This window comes from Mus musculus, chromosome 15 (assembly GCF_000001635.26).
Source record: "Mus musculus strain C57BL/6J chromosome 15, GRCm38.p6 C57BL/6J".
NCBI classification, from domain to species: Eukaryota; Metazoa; Chordata; class Mammalia; order Rodentia; family Muridae; genus Mus; species Mus musculus.
In genome coordinates, this window is record NC_000081.6 from 73,395,225 (window position 1) to 73,418,808 (window position 23,584).

Sequence of the window (23,584 nt, forward strand, 5' to 3'; positions counted from 1 at the left end):
AAGGAGGGACAATATTCTGGACAGAAGAGAGACAAATTTAAAATGGGAAGGAAGCACAGCCAATGATTTAGCAGACTTTAGGCCAGGAACTGAAAAGTTGAAGTACCAATTCCATTTTCATGGCAGAGTAAAAAAAGTCTCAGAAGCAGCGGCACTGAGTGAGGTGACAGAGTGTTACAGTGCCAGCCCTAGTAGCCTGCCTCCATCTGGTCCCCTCTACCCACCTGAGAGCAGACCAAGAGCCAGTCTCTGGAAAAAGCTGAGTAGCTTTCACACAGAGGAATGGTAAGTCAACAACTCCAGCTCCCACAACACAAGGCAATCAAGTACCAGAATCTGGCATCATATCTTTTCCCTGCAGGAAACTGTTAGCCTAACAGGTAAAACTAAAGACACCAACACAGAACTCCCTGACAAAAGGCCATACAAAATATCCTGATGCAAAGCATATATACTTAAAGCTTCCCTAAGAAGTCCTGAGTTCATCACAAGGATGTGAGAAAGGCCTCTAATCAAGAGAGAGAGACAAACACAGCGAAGGGAGGCCAGAATGGACATAGGGTAACTTGGAGGAAACAGAAAAGACACAAACTTTCAGTAACCTAGAGGCAGGACTCTACCATCATGAAACAAAGATATAGAATGTCTTTGCATAAGTGTCTCCACCATCTATACTAGGATTCTAGCTTGCATGATCTTCTATATACAGGTACAGTATACAACAGTTCATGTGTGCAACAATGCAGTCATGTCCAGCAAATAATGTTTTCTACAGCTGTCCACTACCTCTACCTTGCCCCTAAAAGACTGCTGCCTGCACCCATGGCTGGTCTTACACTAATGCATATACTTTCAACATTAAATGGTTTTTAAGAAAAAAAGTACACTATAAGTTATGAGAGAAAAATGAAAGGAGAGGGAAGAAACAAATAAATTTGATCAAAATATATCATATACTTGGATGAAGGTCTCAAAAAACTTATGTGACTCATTCAACATAAAAAATACTCTTTAAATTTTTTAAAAATGATCTAATGTTCAGGCACTAAAGAGATGGCTCAGCAATTATGAGCATACTCTTTCAGAGGTCCAGGTTCCATTCCTAGCACCCTATGTCCACCAACAACTATCTGTAACTACAGTTCTGGGGGCTCAGAGGCCCTATTCTGGTTACCACAGACACTGCTCACGAGTGGTACACAGACAAATATGCAAGCAAAACATGCATAAAGTATTAACTCTTTTTTAAAAAGTGATAATCAAAATACAACCTTTCCCAAACCCATTGTCAAAGACATAACTCAAGTAACATTGTGCACACTCCAAAACTATTCTCCTTCACTGTTACTGTAGCTCTTTCAATTTAACTTCTATCTCAGAGTAATAAGTAATCAGTTATACTGGCTTTGTGCCTTAAGTTTTTAATATTTATTTTTCCTCTTCTACAAAAAGCTATTTATTTTATGAGTGTTCTGCCTGAATGCATGTGTGTGCACCACATGCATGCCTGCTACCCAAGGCCAGAAGAAAATGTTGTATCCCTTAGAACTGCAGGTACAGACTGTTGTGAGGCTCCATGTAGATGCTGGGAATCAAACCCAGGTCCTTTGGATGAACACTGCTCTTAGTCACTTTAACATCTCTTCAGCCCCATAACTATTTTATAATATACAGTGAGCAGATATTAAGCATTAATATCTAGCAGCACTAAGCCCACTGATTACTATTTTAGCAAGGGGTAATTTAAGATACATTATGTTCTGTTTCGTAATCCAGTCATATTTAAAAGTATAGACCAGGAGAGGCCTGCCCATCACCATGTTGCTCAGGCAGATGAAAGTCACCCAGAGGCGTGCCCACAGTGGAGGCACTACAATGTGCAAGTATGTGATGGACAGGTGGAAGAGAAAAAGAAGCAGTTTAAGCACTATGAAGAAAGGTGGACCTGGAGGAAGAAGGTGAAGAAGAGCAGACTGATGTGAATAGCCTGCCCTGACACTGCCACTGAGGGCCATGTATGGGTCTGTGGCCATGCAGCAGGAGTCTGTGTCAAAGTCCATGGCCCCTATCACCACCAAAGGCCATGCAATGTTCCTGGTCTGAGTTGCAGGGTAAGACCATGTTAATGTCCAAAGCTGCACAGTGAGGGTGCCCCCCCCTCACTGGTTTTGGCATTCAGAAGAGTGCCTGCACCTCACCTAGACGGCACAGTAGAGCTGGTCCTGGTGTGTTGGGGGACGGAGGTGAGCTGACCCCAAGGGCATGAGAGCAGGAGAACTAGCCCTACCCTTTGCTGGCTGCAGCACTAGGTGAGCTAGATAGGGCAGACAAACTCAGCTACCACCCAGGCCCAAATTCAGGGCTTTTTTTTTTTTTTTTTTTTTTTTTCCATTTTTTATTAGGTATTTAACTCATTTACATTTCCAATGCTATACCAAAAGTCCCCCATATCCACCCACCCCCACTCCCCTGCCCACCCACTCCCCCTTTTTGGCCCTGGTATTCCCCTGTACTGGGGCATATAAAGTTTGCAAGTCCAATGGGCCTCTCTTTCCAGTGATGGCCGACTAGGCCATCTTTTGATATATATGCAGCTAGAGTCAAGAGCTCCGGGGTACTGGTTAGCTCATAATGTTGTTCCACCTATAGGGTTGCAGATCCCTTTAGCTCCTTGGCTACTTTCTCTAGCTCCTCCATTGGGAGCCCTATGATCCATCCATTAGCTGACTGTGAGCATCCACTTCTGTGTTTGCTGGGCCCCGGCATAGTCTCACAAGAGACAGCTACATCTGCGTCCTTTCAATAAAATCTTGCTAGTGTATGCAATGGTGTCAGCGTTTGGATGCTGATTATGGGGTGGATCCCTGGCAACAGGTAAGAAGGACACATGCTCCACTATGTTCATAGCAGCCTTATTTATAATAGCCAGAAGCTGGAAAGAACCTAGATGCCCCTCAACAGAGGAATGGATACAGAAAATGTGGTACATCTACACAATGGAGTACTACTCAGCTATTAAAAAGAATGAATTTATGAAATTCCTAGCCAAATGGATGGACCTGGAGGGCATCATCCTGAGTGAGGTAACACATTCACAAAGAAACTCACACAATATGTATTCACTGATAAGTGGATATTAGCCCCAAACCTAGGATACCCAAGATATAAGATATAATTTGCTAAACACATGAAACTCAAGGAGAATGAAGACTGAAGTGTGGACACTATGCCCCTCCTTAGATTTGGGAACAAAACACCCATGGAAGGAGTTACAGAGACGGAGTTTGGAGCTGAGATGAAATTCAGGGCTTTGAGTTGGCCCACCCCAACATCTACCCCAGCTATAAACTGCTAGGATATGGTGAAAGGGCAGTCCTGCAAATCCAAAGCTGCAGGATCTCCATGACACAGGGCAACAACAGGCTATCCTAGAGCAGTCACAGTGAGACTTCAGTAGCAGAAGCCAGAGGCCCTGAATCAAATCAATGACTTGTTGCAATCAACATTTGTGAATAAATGTGTGGACAAAAGGAACACACTGTGACACATTACAGCTTCCCCTTTTTTGTTTTATTCTTTTATTTTGCGGGGTGGGCTACAAGAATGGAGAGTAGCTACAAAGGGACAGGGAGATGAGTGGGACTGGGGTAAGGATAGGAAAGTCACAAAAAATCAATAAAGATGTTTTTTTTTTAAAGAATATAAGCTATGAAACTGATAAAAATGTCAGCATGAACTAGTTCAAACAGGGCCTAAAGTAGATAGTCTACAAACTGTATAATTAAGATACTTACATTTGCTCCAGATAGATAAAGAAAAACTGAAACCTGACTTATTATGAAATGAAATATATTTTCAACTTTCCAAAGCCATCTGTAAAATGAGACTCCTATCCTTTTAGCATAACAAATATATTTTAAGATTGATACAAGCAGATAGGCAGAGTCCTTAAAACTCTACTCTCATACATACGTTTTTGCTATTGCTACCATGCTTCAAAAGCTTCCTGCTCTAACGTGTAATCCAGCCCAGACAGAGTGTTCCTACCATCCATCACTCACTACTACAAGTGTCCACCATGCTGTAGTCACATGTCCAAAGAGTTGGCACGTTCAGCTCACTAACACTATTTACATTTTACACAGAAGGAAAGTTAAGTCTTAACAATATCAGCAAATTACCCAAGGTCACATGATAAACAAGGAAGAAATTAAAAGATACAAGCACTGATTTCTTAGCACTCATATTTACACTGCTATTCTGAATCCCTATATAAGCCATATTAACATTTCTATTAAAACAAATATGAAATGGAGAAATGGCTGAGCCCTGACTGTTCTTCCTAAGAACCCAAGTTCAATTCCCAGCACCCACATGGCAGCTCACAACCACCTGTAACTCCAGTTCCAGGGGATCTGATGTTCTCTTCCAGTCTCTGTGGATAGTGCACAAACATACATGCATACAAATGTGAATTAAAATAAACCCTTTTCCTCCAAATTGCTTTTTTGTGGTAAATACAGTATTATAAAACACTCTTTTACATTCTAAGAGACTGGAACGTCTATTCAACCTCACAGCACAAACTAATAATACACTTTCAGATCACTTAAGACTACTATCCTGCTGTGTATACATAGACTATTTACTTTGCTTTTAAGAGAACAGTGTAACAACGAACATTGTTTGCCTTGGATTTTCCATATAATTAATTTTTACAACATAAGGTAATACATAGGTTTAATTTTAAGTTATTTACTGTTCCTAGTCCCTGACCCAGAGTTGTGTGTTTGTGTGTGTGTGTGTGTGTGTGTGTGTGTGTGTGTATGTGTGTGTGTGTGTATGTGTGTGTGTTTGTTTTATGGTAATAATTTGCTGAAAACAGCAAATGAGTCCAAAGTAATTACGATAAATACCCACCATAAGCGTTGAAAGCAGCATGGATATAGTCTGTTTGCAGTGATTACAACATTGTTATCTGGATCAGTGGAAATCAGTAAATTTTCAACATCTCCTATAAAACTCTGTTAAAGATTTTTGTAAACTAACCCTCATTCCTTTCCATGTGAAACTTTCTGTGCTGTTTAATAAAAGAAATAGCAAAGTCCTTTATCAGGGACAAGTTCACAAGACAGCATTCAGGCAGGCATGGATTCAAACTCACACAATAGAGTACAGACAGGACAGAAACCACAACTATAGACAGATGGAAGACAGGGAAAGAAGTGGAGAATTCAAATTTGTTCACTCTTGGTCAAATTAACTTAATATGACACTAACAAATTTTGGTGCTTCTGAGACTATTTTTAATGCATTTTTTTAAAATAAAGATTTAATTTTATCTGTATGAGTACACTGTAGCTGTCTTCAGACACACCAGAAGAGGGCATCAGATCCCATTACAGATGGTAGTGAGCCACCATGTGGTTGCTGGGAATTGAACTTAGGACCTCTGGTAGAGCAGTCAGTGCTCTTAACCACTAAGCCATCTCTCCAGGCCCTCTTTAATGCATTTAACAGACTCATTTTTTTTTTTTTGGTGTGGTATTTTTATCAAAGCAACAAAAATGAAACTAGGACAGTAGATAATCCTGCCATCAGTTTGGTTTTTTTTATCAATTGTTATCAAAATCCTTGACTTTTAGCCAATCTTTCCTCATGTTTCCATCATTTTTCCTTTCTATTCTGCTTCAATTTGTAACACTCTCCATTGTCCAAAAACAAACTACTACTTCAAAGGGACTTATCTTTTAGCTTAGTCTACCAACTTCTATACTTAGACTAGCTGTAACCTATTTCTGCAAGAACATAGATCAGAGGTAATGTCCTAAACAAACAACTAAACAAACAAAACACCACAACAACAAATCAAGAATGTTGGAATGACCAATCATGGTGGCACACACCTTTACTTCCAGCATTCAGGAGGCATAGGCAGATGGGTCTCCGTGAGTTCAAAGTCAGCCTAGTCTACAAAGGGAGTTCTAGGCCAGTCTGGAACATACTGTGAAACCTTATCTGAACCCACTCCCAACCCCAAAATCAATATTGGCGCAATTATAAAAATCACCTGGGCAAACCAAAAGTTCTTTATATTTCAAAATTAGCTCCTAGCCAAAAATATTGTATTACTAGAATGTGGAACTTGCCATGGTCAGAATACGGTGTGTCATTCATCATATGTCAGGGTTAGTACAGGGCTGCTGTACAATTGATACTGAGCCATTGACCAAATACCCTAAGCCAGAAAAAGAAGCCATGAACTTACTGACTTCTGAAAAGGGAGTATTAACAAAAAGATGTTCATTCTGTATGCAGAACCAGCGACATAGAAACTGCTTTCTAATCCTCAGAGTAATGAGGAGAGTCAGGAAGCAACTAAGATTAGGAGCTCCTCTTGCGCAAAACAAGGAAGATTCTGCCCTAAAAGCAATAGGTTTTATTTATGACTATCCACAAACTAAGAACTAAATCTATTAATTTATAAGAGTTATGAAAATGTCCACATAATATGTGAGGAAGGAAATTACTTTAAAGAGGGTTCAAATCTGGAAGAAGGACCCACGTGTTGGTCTAACCTGATTCTTTTTTTCTCTTGGATGGGTGAGTGGGTAAGTGGGTGAGTGAGTGGGTGGGTGGGTTGGTTGGTGTTTGATTTTTTCAAGACAGAATTTCTCTGTAGCCCTGGCTGTCCTGGAACCTGCTCTGTAGACCAAGATGTCCTCAAACTCACAGAGAACTGAATGCCTCTGTGCCCCAAAAGTGCTGGGATCAGATGTGCCACCACCAGCTTTAAAAAACAAAACAAAACAAAACAAAACAAACAAACAAACAAACAAAAACAGTTTCACTTTACAGCACAAACTGGCTTTAAACTCACTATGTAGACCAGGCTAGCCTTGCACTATCAATCCTGCCTCAGACAGCCAAGTTCTAACATTAGAGGTTTATATGGAATCTGGCTTTTTGACTGATCTATCCACCACAGCTCCACTCTGCACTTCAAGTAAAGAAACCCTCCCTGGCAGGACTAGTGGACACAACAGTAACCCGTTACTTGAGAGGCTGGGGCACAATTATTTAAAATTCAAAATGTGATAGCAAATGACTAATCCCAGTGCTTAGAAAGTGAAGGCAGGAGAATCAGGAGTTCAGGACTAGTCTGAACAACCCTGCAAGAACTTATGTCAAAATAAAAGGTAAAAGGGAAGCTGGGGTATGATACCAAGCACCCACAAAACCCTAGGTTTGATCCCTAGTTCTTAAAAGAAGAAAGGAAAAGAAACTTCATACTGAAGTAATTAACACACACAGTATGTTGAAGACAAGAAAGGCCACTTTTCGAGCATATTTAGAAGACCTAATTGCTGTCACAATATATGATAAGGGTGATGTGATGTATCTGAGAAAGATACCAAAGAAAGCCTTATGAAAAGAGACATCAAAAGGATATACTTAAGGATCAGATTTAACAAGTAACCTAGAGGATCTCCTATATCAACTGGGGAGGTTGATACAGTTGCATCATCAAGGGACACACACCTGTCATTTGGGCATCAAGGTCTTGCTGAAACTGGAGACCAGCACTAGGCAGTGGAACAGCATATAAAACAAAGGGCTCCAGGTCAAAGTAAACAGGTAAACAGGCTCCACCTGACACTTCCTTGAAAAGCAAATACAGAATGGATAGAATGACTAAAAAAGCTACTTTTTATGGAAAATTAAACAGCAGCAGTGACTCCAGGAAGACTGGAATTCAGACCACCAGCAGATCACAAAATTTAAATAATAATTCATAATCTTCTACCATGATATTCAAACCATGGGAGATACTCAAATGCACTCTGCCTAGGAAGAACCAGAGAAACTCAATTCCCTCAGCAAAGGATGTCCAGACAAGTCAGTCCTATAATACTGTAAATATAAGAACTATCCAGCTGGGGCTGGTGAGATGGCTTAGTGGGTAAGAGCACCCGACTGCTCTTCCAAAGGTCCGGAGTTCAAATCCCAGTAACCACATGGTGGCTCACAACCATCCGTAACGAGATCTGACTCTCTCTTCTGGAGTGTCTGAAGACAGCTACAGTGTACTTACACATAATAAATAAATTTAAAAAAAAAAAAAAGAACTATCCAGCTGGGCAGTGGTGGTGCACGCCTTTAATCCCTGCACTTGGGAGGCAGAGGCAGCAGGATTTCTGAGTTGGAGGCCATCCTGGTCTACAGTGAGTTCCAGGACAGCCAGGGCAATACAGAGAAACCCTGTCTCGAAAAACCAAAAAGAACTATCCCAAAGATATTACAGCAGTTGTGACACAAATAATCCCATAAATATGTACACACACAATATGCTCAACATCACAAACTTTCTTCCATGTATCTCTTCAGTCCAACCATAATTACTCAGTCCCACTCAAGATTACTAAAGACTATAACTAAGCCCAAAAGATGTTATTCAGTCTGTCATCTTCTCTAGGCTTCTTTCCATCCTTCAAGCAGCCCCTCCTCTTCTCCCAAAATCAGTTCTAGAGCTCCATAAGGCTCTATCCTTCCATCCCTATCTCTGCCTGCCTCCTAGGCATTACTACTTGACATGCTACAAGCATGCTTACTCCATCTCAGACTTCTCTTCTGAACCCTATCTGTAAAACCAAATGACTGGCTGTCAGCCCTACATCAATGCTTCACCACTTACAGCATTGAGACATGAATGAGAGCCATATCCTAAAAAACTCCCACTTTCTATAAATCACTGAGAGAAATAACAGAGAAAGAAACTTTTGCAAGACTGGTTTGACGAAAGAAAATTCTGTGCTTAGGTTGGTCAGTGTATAGAAAGGAAATTATAAAACCAAGACCTTATGTAGCCTCTAAAAATTCCCAGCAGCCTCTGAGAAATACCCAAGAAACCATGGCAACCAGTAGTGGCTGAGTGCCCAGCATGACTAACCCTAGAGACACTCCTGGAAAGTACTCATTCCCTGGTATTATCGCCTCTATCAAGGGAGACCTAATTCCATATATTTAAAATAAGTCTAAGGTAGTTTCTATTTTCCTGACTAAACCTGAAAAACTAACTCCATCTATAAAGACCATCTTTTTCTTTTTTTTTTTTAAGATTTATTTTATTATTATACGTAAGTACACTGTAGTTGTCTTCAGACGCACCAGAAGAGGGCATCAGATCTCATTACAGGTGGTTGTGAGCCACCATGTGGTTGCTGGGATTTGAACTCAGGACCTTTGGAAGAGCAGTCAGTGCTCTTACCCACTGAGCCATCTCACCAGCCCAAAGACCATCTTCTTAGGGAGAAGCATTGTTAATAAAAGATGAGTGGACAAAATGTTCAACAGATGTCTCAAAGATAAGTAAGACCCTGTCTCAAAATAAATGAATGAATAACAACCTTTACAGTTCACTACCTCAGTTTACGGTCTCCTCCCTATTTAGATGCTAAGGCCCAAAGCCAACAATGCCACCCTTGACTCTTCTCTTTCTCTTATTCCCTATCAACCTTGTCAGCAAATAACATTCTTCCTGCTGAACTGCCCAGCAACTGTCCTTTGATGCAAGTCCACACCCATATCATAATGAGCCTCTACCTCTGTTCACAGAAATGAATCCAACAGCATCTTCTACAGGTAGTGCTGACATGTTTCTCTTTTACATTTATGCTGGATAATTTTTACCTATTGAGTTATCACATTACAACCTGCCAAAATGTTTTACAACTCCAAAACAAAAAAAAAAAAAAAAAAAAAAAAGAAAGAAAAAAATGATCTATTTCTCAGCATGATGCCTGTTCTCTATTTAAATCCCTAAAAGATTTATAGGACAGATGTCAAAAATGACAGACACACTTAAGATAAGAGTCATGCTCACTTGTGTTTTTAAAAATGTAATGTTTTCATTTTCTGGAGGTTTTATTTTGGTGTTTGCTTGTTTTGAGGTAGAATATCATTCTGTTGCCTAATCTGGTCCCAAGCAATCATACTGCCTTAACCTCTAGTATGTGGAACTAGAATTGTGCATCACTCTACACAGTAGCTTCACTTTAAATGACACTACACATAGATATGACATATTCTCTATCAAAAAGAAACTGATTCTTTAATAACAAAAATAATTTGCTTCTCTAGGTCTCATGCACTGAAGAACTGTCTGTGTATGGGTGTGGGGGACTGCATATGGGGGTGTCTGTGGGGGGGGTGTCTGTGTATGGGGGATGTCTGTGTATGGGGGTGTGGGGCTATATATAGGGGTGTCTGTGTATGGGGGTGGGGGGCACGGTAATTTTGCCTGCATATTTGTCTGTGCATTACTTGCAGGCCTGGTACCCACAGAAGCCAGAAAGGAGGCTCGAATCTCCTGGAACTAAAATAACAGTTATAAGCCACTATGGGAATGCTGAGAATTGAACCTGGGTCCTCAGAATAGCTGTCAATGCTCTTAACCCCTGAGCCATCTCTCATGCCCATAAAGGATTATTTTGTCCAAAGAAAGGTTGGAGCCTTTGCCTAACTACTAAGAGAGAACATTAAGATCTGAGAATCTCCTGCCTGGAAAAGCTGTCTTTATCTGGTGGCACACAATTTTAATCCCAGAAGTCAGGAGACAGACAGGCAGATCTTCCACTCTCTGAGTTCTGGGCCAGCCAGGGCTACATAGTGAGACACTGTCCAAAAACAAAAACAAAAACAAAAAAAAAAAACAAAAGGGGGGGGACTGTTTGTTAAAGTGTTAAAGTTCTGATTCCACTGCACTGTTGGAAAGACAAACCAGACAGGCAGTGACCAGGCCTGACCGGGAGGGAGCAATGTATAGACTGCAAAGGACTCTGGAAAGCCATAGTATGATCTTGTAGGACTCAGTAGCATGAATATGTTAAAACCCATGCTATGTGTGGGTTTGTTAAAACCCACACAGCTTAAATTTAAAGGAAAAAAAAGGTATCTGTCTGCCTGAGGATCTTGAAGGGCAGGCAGCATTCCAGGCCTGCTGTCTGAAATGGTAAGTCATACTAGTGCCAGACTTTATGACCTGCTTCCCCAAAGGAAACCTGGGCACCAGATCTCAGATAGGCGTCTAAGACAGGCAATTCCATGTGTATTGCCACATACTGATATGAATGAACAAGCACTGACCACAGAGTCCATTAGGAGAGCAGAAGGATCTCACACAGGTCTCTTCTGGACTCTCCCTGTATGCTTTCCATTCCTGATTTTAGTCTGTTATCCTTTTGATATAATAAATGGTATATTACAAAATAACCCTGCACCTTCTTAGTACAGTACACAGCCAGTCAAGGCTCAAATTTTAAAACTCTAAGGACCCAGATTTGTTTCCTTCTCCTTTTCCTTCTCCTTCTTCTCCTTCCTTCTCCTCCTCCTCCTCCTCCTCCTCCTTCTTCTTCTTTAGCTTTGTGAATAGTTCTTACAAATAATTTAATCTGTGGTGTTGGAGAACCTCCAAATTTTACAATGCACAGCACTAGACCAATATTCTTACAATGCAGGGATGTTCATTTAAAATCATTAGCTAAGAAGAGTAGTGCATACCCAAGACTCAAGAAGCTCAGACAGAAAGACTACAAGGGTTGGAAGCCAGCACTGCTACAAAGTGAGAGCTGTCTCAAAAACAAACAAGCAAACAAACAAACAAACAAAAGACTGCCAGGCATAGTGATGCATGCCTTTAGTCTTAGCACTCAGGAGGAAGAGGCAGATGGATCTCTATGAGTTCCAGCCCAATCAGGATCACGCAGTGACATCCTGTCTCAAAAAACAAAGTCAAAACACATATGAAAATAAAATGTAATGCAGGACTTGATACTACAGCAGGCATGAAATGTAACAATCTAAGGCTGGCTGCAGTGTACATACTGCTTTTCATTCCCCCAACAGTAAGTACCAACTATGCTATTCTCTAAACCACTTATGAGCCCGAAAGGACAGGAAGCTATTCTTACTCAACAGTCCCCAGCTCTTAGCACTAGAGCCCTTCATGAAGAGCCTTTAAACTTGATAGTCAGATAAGTGAATCAGAAATCATTTTGGGGTCTTTGTTTTTTGTTTTTTGTTTTTTTGCATTTTTAATCTTTTTATTTTTATTTTTTTATAAAATCCCAGGCCTGTGTGACACTGGATTTTGGTTTTTTATTTTGTTTTATATTTAATATTTTAAAAATAGTTCTTACTGGGAACTTAAAAAGTCTGCAGCATATTTTGATCATTGCAAAGTCTGGTTTGGGGTGGTGTGGAGCGCTACTCAAACTTCTTATGTTCTTCGGTGTGAGAAAGGACCTTTCTTCTCTGGTGTATCATGTGGAAGTACAACTGGGGGAACAGTGGAATGTAGGAGATCATGATCAGAATCAGGAATGCATGGTAATCAAAGGATTAGGTATTTGTTAGGTAAGCTGATGGAGTACAGGCCGGCCTGCCAGACAAAGGGCAGAGCTGCGTATATTGTGAGGAGCTCTCTTGTCACTCCCATTGGGTACAGCACGATGAAAAGTGTGTACCTGGCCCATTTGATGATGTAAGGCAGATGGTTTAATAGACTGAATGTGTAAAAGGAGTAACGGATAATTTCCGTGATTGTCCAGGCAATGACAAACAGAAGTACACTGTCTTCACTCTGCACCTCTTTGACACTATGTGTCACTGCCCATATTAGGAAAACTCTTGACATCACCTGGAAAGAAGTCAGGACAACAGAAGATGACACAATCCCTATAGCACAATGTAAAATCTCCAGTAAGGCTCCTGTTTGGAAGAACTTCAAAGGCCTTTCTATTGAATAATAAAGGCTATGGTAGCTCCCCTTAGCCAGGTATGCTATCACCAGCCCAACTGCTATCACCAACCACCCCGAGTCATCACCACATTGTAGATGACCAGGTACACCGTGGCCACAGGCCCAGGGCCCTTCTTCTTCTGGGCGCCGCTGCTGTCGCCAGCCCCGGCTTGGCCACTACCGCCCCCATTCCCCTTGGTCGCTGCAGTCGCCGCCATGTCAAGCGCCCGCAGCACCGCTCTCCTCGCGCCTGCACCTCAGACCCAACTGCTGTTTGTTTTATTTTTAAACAGGAAATTAGGATCAGAAAGATGGCTCAGCAACTAAAGGCGCAAGCTTGGTGACCTGAGTTCAATTCTTGGAGTGGAGCCCATATAAAGGTGAAAAGAATCTACTCCATAAAGTTGTCCTTTGACAGCCACATAGTACATGCCCACAAACACACAACTAAAGACAAAACAATAGGGAATATATAATGTCTTGTCAATCCTCATGCCTTCAAGATAATGTGGAAATCAGTGTCAGGAATTGGAGGAAATGAGTTCAGCAACTAACTCTTACATTTACTTCTGTAAATTTACTGCCAACAGTAGCCATGATTCCAATCTCCTCTCTGAGTTTTCCAGGAAAGTGCATTTCACAAACTGTGTCATACCCATCTCACCACTAACAGGCTCTGGCTGAGCTGCAAATGAACAATTAAGAATATCTGAGCAGCCAGGTGTGGTGGCGCACACTTTTAATCCCAGCACTCGGGAGGCAGAGGCAGGCGGATTTCTGAGTTCAAGGCCAGAACAAGAATATCTGAGCAATTCCCCCCTAATTCACATTGCCTAATTCACCTGAACTCACAAGAAAGAGCTCTGGACCCTAACATTAAATCTATCTCCACAATTCTAGTCTACCTACAGTAATTTGGATACTGAGGGACAAAATAAAACTAGAAAAGTTGGGAGTGTATAGGGGACTTTTGGGATAGCATTTGAAATGTAAATGAAGAAAATATCTAATAGAAAATAGTTTTTAAAAAACTAGAAAAGTTAGAATGTTTTCCTATAAACTAGCAAAAAGCAAAGTTCTAGGACAGATGAAATCAAAGACACCAACTCTTTGCCAAACACAGAATTAATCCTGAACTGTCAAAAATAGCTTCCACATAGACAGTATCAATTTAAAGGATGTTACTTCAGCCCCCTGGCTCATGTGTATTACTTCCTATAAGTAATGTTTCTTCTTCCATAGAAAGCAAAATGCAAATTAATTTTCCATCGAACTAAGCAGAATGTCAACTTTTTGTGATCGCTGAAGTCACAACTAAGCCTAGGCCCAAAATCTGGGGATAACATCTGAAACCATCCAGGTCTACTGTGACGTCTATGTCATTCAATCATTTATTCTATCTCCGTCACTCATGACTCTTTGCCCCTAATATGAGTCAGAGTTTGAGATAGTCCATCTCTAATATCTCCTCCCTAAATTCTTCCACAGGTACATCAGATATCTCACATTTCTGCAGGTCCAGCTATGATCTGTGTTCCAATCTAGTACCTGAAACAGCTTGTATCTCAACAATCAGCCCACAGTTGCCCTACTGCCCTGCTCTAAGGTAAGTGCTCACTAGGACATCACAAATGTGCTGTTTTATATCTCACTCCTAACTTAATCCAAGAACTCGGCATAGCACTCCAAAAGAGACACTATCTCACAGCCATGTAAAAACTTCCTCCCTTCCATGTAAAATCAATCCTCCATTGTCTCCCTAATTAAATTAAGGCCTTTTTCTGGAGAACCTAATTAGAATTAAACTACACTTAACAGTCTTTATAACCTTTAGCTTAGTCTAATGTTAAGCCACATGCTGAAGATATGACAGTCCAATCAAAGTCCCAAAAACCTGGCTGGCCTTGGAGGCACCCAAGCTGGGTCCTTTTATGCATTCACCTTTAAGAGTAGGAGCCCAAAGTGAATTTAGGAAAAGAAAAAAAAAATTTTAATTGCTACTTGATGCTCCCAGGACACAATGTGTACAAGTTTACCTGACAGGTTGGGCTGCATACAGATGGCTATTTTAAATGTAACTAACTGCTGCTCTTTCCTTATAGATATCATTCCAGTGTGTCAGTTAAGTACAGCCTAAGACCAAGGAAGGTCACATCTCTTCTCTGGCCTCCATCCTGTTGAATCTTGGGGGACAGGAATCCACTTATTCATACACAGTTTTGCTTAAGTTTTAGGAGTTTTCATGGTTCTAGAAGAGAGTATGCCTGACTCAAAGCAACAGATGACAGTTCACTGGATAGGGGAAAGGAGCCAGAGAACTTCATAAACTAGTACCAAAGAGAGGACCAGGCAGGCCCTGCTGACCCCTGGACCATTGGAACCTTGACTTTCTTTTCATGGTCAGAGCTTGCACAAACAGGCTTTAAAATCAATCCTCCAGGGCTGGTGAGATGGCTCAGCAGGTAAAGCACCCAACTGCTCTTCCGAAGGTCTGGAGTTCAAATCCCAGCAACCACATGGTGGCTCACAACCATCCATAACGAGATCTGACTCCCTCTTCTGGAGTGTCTGAAGACAGCTACAGTGTACTTACATATAATAAATAATAAATCTTTAAAAAAAAAAAACAATCCTCCAGCCAGGCTTGGTGGCTCACGCCTTTGATCCCAGCACTCGGGAGGCAGAGGCAGGCAGATTTCTGAGTTTGAGGCTGATCTGGTCTACAAAGTGAGTTCCAGGACAGCCAGGGCTATACAGAGAAACCCTATCTCGGAAAACCAAAAAAAATCAATCAATCCTCCATTGTCTCCCTAATTAAGGGCTTTTTCTGGACAACATAATTAGAATGCTGTAAGAACATTATCAGAGCTCAACTTTGTTTGCTCCCTTTGTCTTGCTAGCTAAGCCATAGCAGAGCAGCTACTTACTCTATGAGGATGATGACAAAGTGTGGGTCCTTCCCCCTTCCTTATGAGCCCTGTGACTCCAGTGGAACCATCCTAACATATAAATCTGTTTGTTCCTGTCACTCTGGCACCCAAAGTTCCCATCAAAATCAACTGCAAACTGCTCTGTTCCTGTCTGATAGAAGCTTCTTCTCAATCCAACCCAACCCAACCTGTACTACTCCAAACATGACTAAAATTTTCGATCCACAACATCCAACTTCTCACACTTCCATGTGTTCCCCAATACCTCTCTCAAGGGGACTAATTTCCCCATATGACCTAGTCCATTTCTGTACTGTTCCTGGTTCAAGCATTTTTCACGTTTGAAGGGATTTTTTTGTTGTTTGTTTATCTGTTTTTTAATAGGGATACACAGTGGTGAAAAGAATAATGTAATAAGCTATATGCTGCCTACAAAGAATGAGTAATCTGTCAAGCCTTGAGCCCAGACACCACCTATAGGTTTCCCTGAGCACATTGCTGTTACACAGCCACTGTACACATCACACAAACTGGCCACTAAGCTGTTCTGGTCTCACTTCTTACAGATATACCTTCAGGACAACTCCTGTTCCAGGCACAAAACTGCTTTTAACAAACATTCTGCAAATGAATTAACTAATAAACCACCTCAAGAACAAGCTGGCAAAACCCAAAAGGGGAGAAGAACGAATCTTTAGCAGTAAAATACTAAGTGGGGAAAAGACACTAACTTTATTTACATATCACTTCATAGAGTAATTACACAGTAACTTCAAAATCTGGCATCATAAATGCTGTACAGCCGGGCGTGGTGGCACACGCCTTTAATCCCAGCACTCGGGAGGCAGAGGCAGGCGGATTTCTGAGTTCGAGGCCAGCCTGGTCTACAAAGTGAGTGCCAGGACAGCCAGGGCTACACAGAGAAACCCTGTCTCAGAAAAAAAATAAAAATAAAAATAAAAATAAATGCTGTACAGAAAAGGTCTTGAATGAACAGGAACCAAATTAACTTACTGAAAATCAGACTCCAAGCCAAGAAGTGTTTAGACAACCCGGCAGTAATGATGCACACCTTTAATCCGAGCACTCAGGAGGCAGAGGCAGGTAGATCTCTGAGTTTGAGACTAGTGGTTTATAGAATGAGTTCCAGGACAGTCAGAACTACACAGGAAAACCCTGTCTTTGGGGTGGGGGATTGGGGATGAGGGGACAGAGACACAGAGACAGAGAGATGGAGAGAGGGAAGGAGGGAGGGAGGAAGGGAGGGAGATTGAGCAGAGTACTTACTTAAACTCAGGTCTATAGTTCTCAGAAACACTTTTTTTTTGGCCAGGAGTAATGGCTAACATGTACCTCTGTACTTTGGAGGTGGAAGCAATAGGATCAGGTGTTTAGGACTAGCCTCAGCTAGATGGAAGCAATAGGGTCAGGTGTTTAGAACTAGCTTCAGCTAGAGTGAGGCCAGCTTAAGCTACAGAGTGAGATCTTAGGAAAATGAGGAATGGGGCTGGAGAGATGGCTCAGTGGTTAAGAGCACCGACTGCTCTTCCGAAGGTCCTGAGTTCAAATCCCAGCAACCACGTGGTGGCTCACAACCACCCATAATGAGATCTGACGCCCTCTTCTGGTGCATCTGAAGACAGCTACAGTGTACTTAGATATAATAATAAGTAAATCTTAAAAAAAAAAAAAGAAAGAAAGAAAAGAAAAAAAATGAAGAATGTTTTTCCTGTTGGTCCTAGTTTCACGTCTGCTGCTGTGAAAGAATGTCCTGACAAAAAGAAACTGAGGGGGGAAAGGGTTTACTCAGCTTACAGTTCCTGGTTACAGTGCCCCTGAAGTCAGAAAGTCAAAGCAGGAATTGAAATAGTCATATTCAAAAACAAGAGCAGAGAAAGAGAATGAATGCATATTTGCTTATTGCTCAGCTTATTTTCTCTACTCTTAACCCAGGCAACGGTGCCACCCACAGTGAGATGGGTCTTCCCACAACTTGAGACAATCCCCTATAGACATTTCCATAAACCAACCTGATCTAGATCACCCCTTCCTGAGACTTTTGACTGTGTCAAGTAAATAAAACTACTCATCACATTGTTACAGATCTACCTCTCTCTACAAACTAATGAAGCACAATGTCTTCAACTACTGTTGTCTGACATAGGAGTAAGGTGGGATTTAATTTCTAACCCATCACTTAACAAAATTTTCAAGTTAATGCTACTTCTTATGGGGAAACATACAATGGATACCACTAGGCTATAGCTTTAGAATAACTACAAACTAAATATATTGTCTTCCCTTTTTTGTGTCAGTCCTTGAGAAATCAACAAAGATTAAACAGCTTAATTAACAAATGCTATTGAAAGGCAAGACAGCTGCACCCACAGCATGACCCTCACATGCCAGCTAAGCTGACACAACGCCAGCTTAAGGAATCAACTTTTGAGCTTCAGTACAGGTAGAATAGAGTCCAAAAGCCAACAGGGCATATTAACACCTCAGCTTCAGCCAGGAAAATGCACACATACTTTCAGGAACAGATAAAAATATAAGAAAAATTCTATTAACTTAAAACAACTTACAAACGGTTTTGCACACTAGGTATATGGGGTGTTGTCTATTCCAGAGCAGCAAACCACTACCTGCAGGCCAACCCAACCTCACCTGACTCTGTACAACCCATGGTTATTAGCTTTTACAAGACTAAAGGAATGATAATAGTGTGTCATTCACATGAAAATTACATGCAATTTACACTTCAGAGTTCAGGAATGAAGTCTGGTTGCTCACAATTAGCTCATTCCTTTATTAGCACCCTTCTGCACTCCAAGAGCTAGGCACTGGTGATGCAGGTGTCATGAATTACTGTGTTTCATTTTAACAGGAGTACCAATGTTATAGCATATATGCTCCCAAAGCAAACTCCTCTTCTATATATCTAAGTACCAACCCAATTCAACACAAAGAGCCAGCAATATCGAACAGTAAATAGGGATGATGGCAAAGGTGATGAAACCACAGAAAATGTTACAACATTCTGGGGTCTTTGTGCAACATGGGAAGGAGTTAGTTTTAAGACCAGGTCTCATGTATCCCAGGCTAGCTTGGAAGAATGCAAATTTCCCACTCTCTTTGAGCTGCAATTTAACAGGCAAAGATGTACAGATAACTGAGTACTTTGAAAACTAGAAAAATTTAATGTAAACATTTATTTTTAATAACTGTTATCTTTTGAGAAGCATTTAATTAGGCTAAGCACTACACCATCCTGGAGTATGACACAGACTGCATCATGTAATTCTCTCAACAAATAGCCTAGGGCTCTATTATTTGGCCCATTTAACTAACAAGGAAATGTAAATGAGAAAAATCAACAACCGAACCCAAGATCAAAGGGCTGCAAGATTGAGCCCTTTATCAAAGCATTCTCAATGGTTATTCAACTTCCACATTCCCCTCAACACCCTGACCTTCCACAGAAATCTTGCTATTCACAAGGTGGACCCACAAGCCAATAGCTAAGGCACTGTTCTAGCTATGTTTCTACTGCTGCAATAAAGACCATACCACTGAAACAAAAGCCAGATACCTCCTTAAACAGGCTGATTTAGAGCCTCAAGTAAAATAAGATCTACAAGTGATGTATGTACATAGAAATTAAAATTTGAAAATCCTAATTTAGCACCTGTCCTATCTTGAGATGTTTCTCCAATTCAAATGCATATCCTTGTACAGAGCCTATTTGGTTTTTTTTTTTAAATAATCATTTATTTATTTTATGTATACACTTTAGCTGTCTTCAGACACACCAGAAGAGAGCATTGGATCCTATTATAGATGGTTGTGGACCACCATGTGGTTGCTGGGAATTGAACTCAGGACCCCTGGAAGAGTAGTCAGTGCTCTTAACCACTGAGCCATCTCTCCAGCCCAAGCCTCCTATTTGTTGCTTGCTGAGATTCCAAACCTAACGGTACACCAGGACCAACAGCCACTCCCTGGGCTGCCCAGGAAGCAACCCAGTTTTTCTTCTGTTCTCAGTTTGCTCCTTCATTACCACTTTACAGAATCTAAACCGCAATCCAGCTTTCTGAACCCTCCTTCAGAGTAAAGGACATCACATCCCTAACAACCCTTACTACCAAGCAACAGGATATACTTACATGAGTTATCAGAGGTCTTTAGCTTTCCTGTCAGTAGTTTGTGCTTCTGCTGCCTCTGGGTTATTAGAAAGTTAACTGGAGATACATCAGTCAATCTGTGCACAGCCACCAACACTTGCTCGGCTTGCTCTTGCTCTAGCTCCTCATTCATCCTCTCCACCAGGTTCCTCTCCCCTTAGCCCCTCAAAGTGAGTGATATGGATTTCTGCCAGCCAAAGCATTACACAGCTCTGCTTGGCAGTACACCCAAAAGTAGGGACATTAGGGGCAATTAATTAGAACACAAATCAATACAAACTGAAAATGTTTTCACATCTTTCATGACTGGTTAGTAAATGAAATACACACACACACACACACACACACACACACACACACACACACACACACACGCCATTTGCAAGCATGATAATCCACAAAGAGGCCAGACTAGTCTACCTAGTAAGTTTCAGGCCTTCCAGAGAAACCTTGTCTCAAAACAAAACACTGACAATGGTGGGCACACCACAGCTTCAGTCACCATCTTTACCTCTGAGCCTCAAAAGAGTCCTACAAACCACTTAGATTCATAGCTTACCTTACATCATAAACAAAAAAAGAAAAGAAACAAAAAATAAAATAACTCAAAATAATAGCTGACAAGATGGCTCTATGAGGGGCTGGTGAGATGGCTCAGGGGTTAAGAGTTCCAGGCCAGCCTGGTCTACAAAGTGAGTTCCAGGCCAGCCAGGGCTACACAGAGAAACCTTGTCTCGAAAAAACAAGCAAACAAACAAACAAAAAAAAAAAAAAAAGAAAGGAGAAGAGAAGACAGAAACCAATTGAAACTATAGGCCACAGCAGACAGCCAATGCATAAAAAGATGCACAGCATCATTATTACCAGGAAACGACTATTTGAAGCCTCAGAGCAGTAACAGCACAGAAACCCAGCAAGGGTGCAGAAGAGAGGTTAGCCAGGAGCAGAGAAGACACCAGGGAAGGATGGCCAGTGGGGGAAAGGAACTTAAGCACAGAGCCACTAACTCAAAGTTATTGAAAAGCTCTCTGGATCAGGCAGTCTGAGATTAACAGGGGCCATTGGCTACTACTGACTGTAAATTATAACTCAACTTCACTGAATCAATTTAGACAGAAAAAGACTGTTCCAGATTTGTTTCTCTTGCTATCTCATTTGTTATTTTTGATTTCACAGTTGATGAGAGAGACAAACAGGCATTTCATATCTCACCCATTGCTTGAATTTGGGATTGCATGACCATTATCTCTGCTCCTTCTCTACCTCTGCAACTACCTTGATATTTTTTCTAAAAAGTCACTTAGAACAAAGTCCTCTAGTCTTTCTGATAGACTCCCTCCAGACAGGTGGTCTTTTATCTTTATTCTCCAAGTACCAATACACTGACAGAGACCCCTGCCACACATCTTTTCCCAACCACCACCACAGTGTGTGTGAGGAAGCTCTGAATCACTTAAGAATACTGAAGAATAATAGAGCTCTTGCCACTGAGCTTGCAACAGTCCCTTCAACAGATGCACTTCATGCTACATAGGGCATACAGATAAAAGGCGAGTAACTTATTTTCATCTGTGCAGATTCTTTATCTAAAAAGAGGTGACATGTGGCCAAAAGGCAAAAGCAAATGTACTAAACCAAGTGTGCCTGCAACCTCAGCACAGAGAATGGGAAGATAGGTGACATAGGAGAAGAGAGGAGGAGAAAAAGGAAGATAAGTGAAAAGAGAGGACAAAGGAAGAGGAAAGATGGATGGATGATTTATATGAATTCAAAGCTAAACTTAAAATCAATTTATACAATACTGCTTCATTAGTCACCCAAAGGCTTGGCAATCCCCCTGACTTAGTAAATGCCAGCCAACATTTTGGACCAAAACAAAACCACCAGGGAATTTAAAACTTTGCCTTAAGCACCAACATGTACATTCTATCCTATTTGCCAAAAGCTACACACCCAGGAACCACACAACCTGTTCTTTCCATGCAAATTGTTCATTTAAATTCCAAGCCAAGACCAAAAGACTTAAGTGGTCTCAGCATAAAACATGGTAAATTAAAACGTAGTTGAGGTGTTCTCAAGATTCTGAGAAATACTAAAAACAGCCAAGACTGAAAAAAATGAGAGCAAACTCACTGGCATACACACATCTCAACTCAAAACCAACATTTCAAACTGCTCTAAAGCTGTAGTTCACAACCTTATTGCCCATCTGAGCTCCCAGACAGCAAGCTCAAGCATTATTCACAGTCTGACAAGATTCTCGGTGAAGGCACTGTTTCCTGCTGTCACCACTTGAAATCAATGGGAGGCCTAGAAGAGGCTGGGTGGAATGTGTACCTTCTGAGTTTCCTCTACAAGGTACAGCAAGGCTAAGGGAGGTCCTGACCAAAAAATCAGGAACAGATTCTGTACTCAAATGCTAGTTTCTCTTATCAGTGAGGACACTGTCACCTGTGACTCAAAACACTGCACATGGATAGCATCCATGCAGTGAAAAACTGTGAGCAGGTCACAGCACACTTGTAACTGCCACTTTCCTGTACGTGGCTGTAGGATATGTCAAGCCCTTGAAAAAAAAAAAATCCAGTTGATGAACACAGACTATCCTAGAGCTTCTGGCATCCCATATCCTTCTATTTTTTCATCTTGTTTTCTGAAGTGCTAAGGATTGAACCCAGCCCTTACACACTCTAGGAAAGTGATTTACTACTGACCTACACTCTCAGCATGGATCCTTTCTAAATCCCACTCATTTTGCCTCACTTTGAACAACTGCTTCCCTCAAACCTGAGTTGAATCCTAATATGTAAGACTAATTCCTATAAAAACCAATTTCTATGAAAAAAGAAACTCAAAACTGTCAAATGGCACAGAAGCATTTTTTTTTCTGATCCCAGTAGCCTGAGTGACCCAATTCTACAATAATTAATACACCTAGGTTCTTCCAGTTGCTCATTCAAAAAGACTATGTGACAGAAACTGGGAATGCAGTGGGAAATAAAAGGGTATTTCTGTCCTCTTGGAAGACACTGAATCCTCTAATAACATAGAACACACAGAACTGTTCACAAAGATGATCATATGGCACTCTGGTCAAGTAAAAGCAGAAACTGTAAGTGCCTACAGTCACAGTGGAGTCCAAGATTCACAATGATAGGAATTGTAACAAAAACTGTGTCAAAAAGGAAACCCCAGGGCTGGTGAAATGGCCCAGCGGTTAAAAGCACTGACTGCTCTTCCGGAGGTCCTGAGTTCAAATCCCAGCATCCCAGCAACCACATGGTGACTCACAACCACCCATAATGAGATCTGAAGACAGTTACAGTGTACTTACATAAATAAATAAATTAAAAAAAAAAAAAAAAAGGAAACCCCAGACACAGACAACCCAAAGCAGAACTTCTGAGGTCCTTTTGAGGCTGGGTTTTGGTCCGGTGGCCTCAAATAATGGAATTGAGAATAAGTCTTTAAAACATGATGGAAAATTCCAGATTCATAGAATAAATAAACACACATCAGAAATCTTTATACCAGTGGTTCTCAACCTATGGGTCATGATCATGGGAGGTCAAATATAAGATATGCTACATATCAAATATTTATGATTCATAACAGCAAAATTATAGCTATAAAGTAGCAAAAAAATAATTTTATGGGTGAGGGGTCACCAC

The 23,584-nt window shown here is 41.0% G+C and overlaps 1 protein-coding gene and 1 pseudogene across 20 annotated transcripts in view; both read right to left on the reverse strand.

The window, feature by feature from the left end:
- Ptk2 (PTK2 protein tyrosine kinase 2) overlaps positions 1–23,584 on the reverse strand; it is a 218,719-nt gene that overhangs the window by 190,123 nt on the left and 5,012 nt on the right. The window lies entirely within an intron of this gene.
- Positions 12,268–13,014, reverse strand: Gm7908 (predicted gene 7908; annotated as a pseudogene).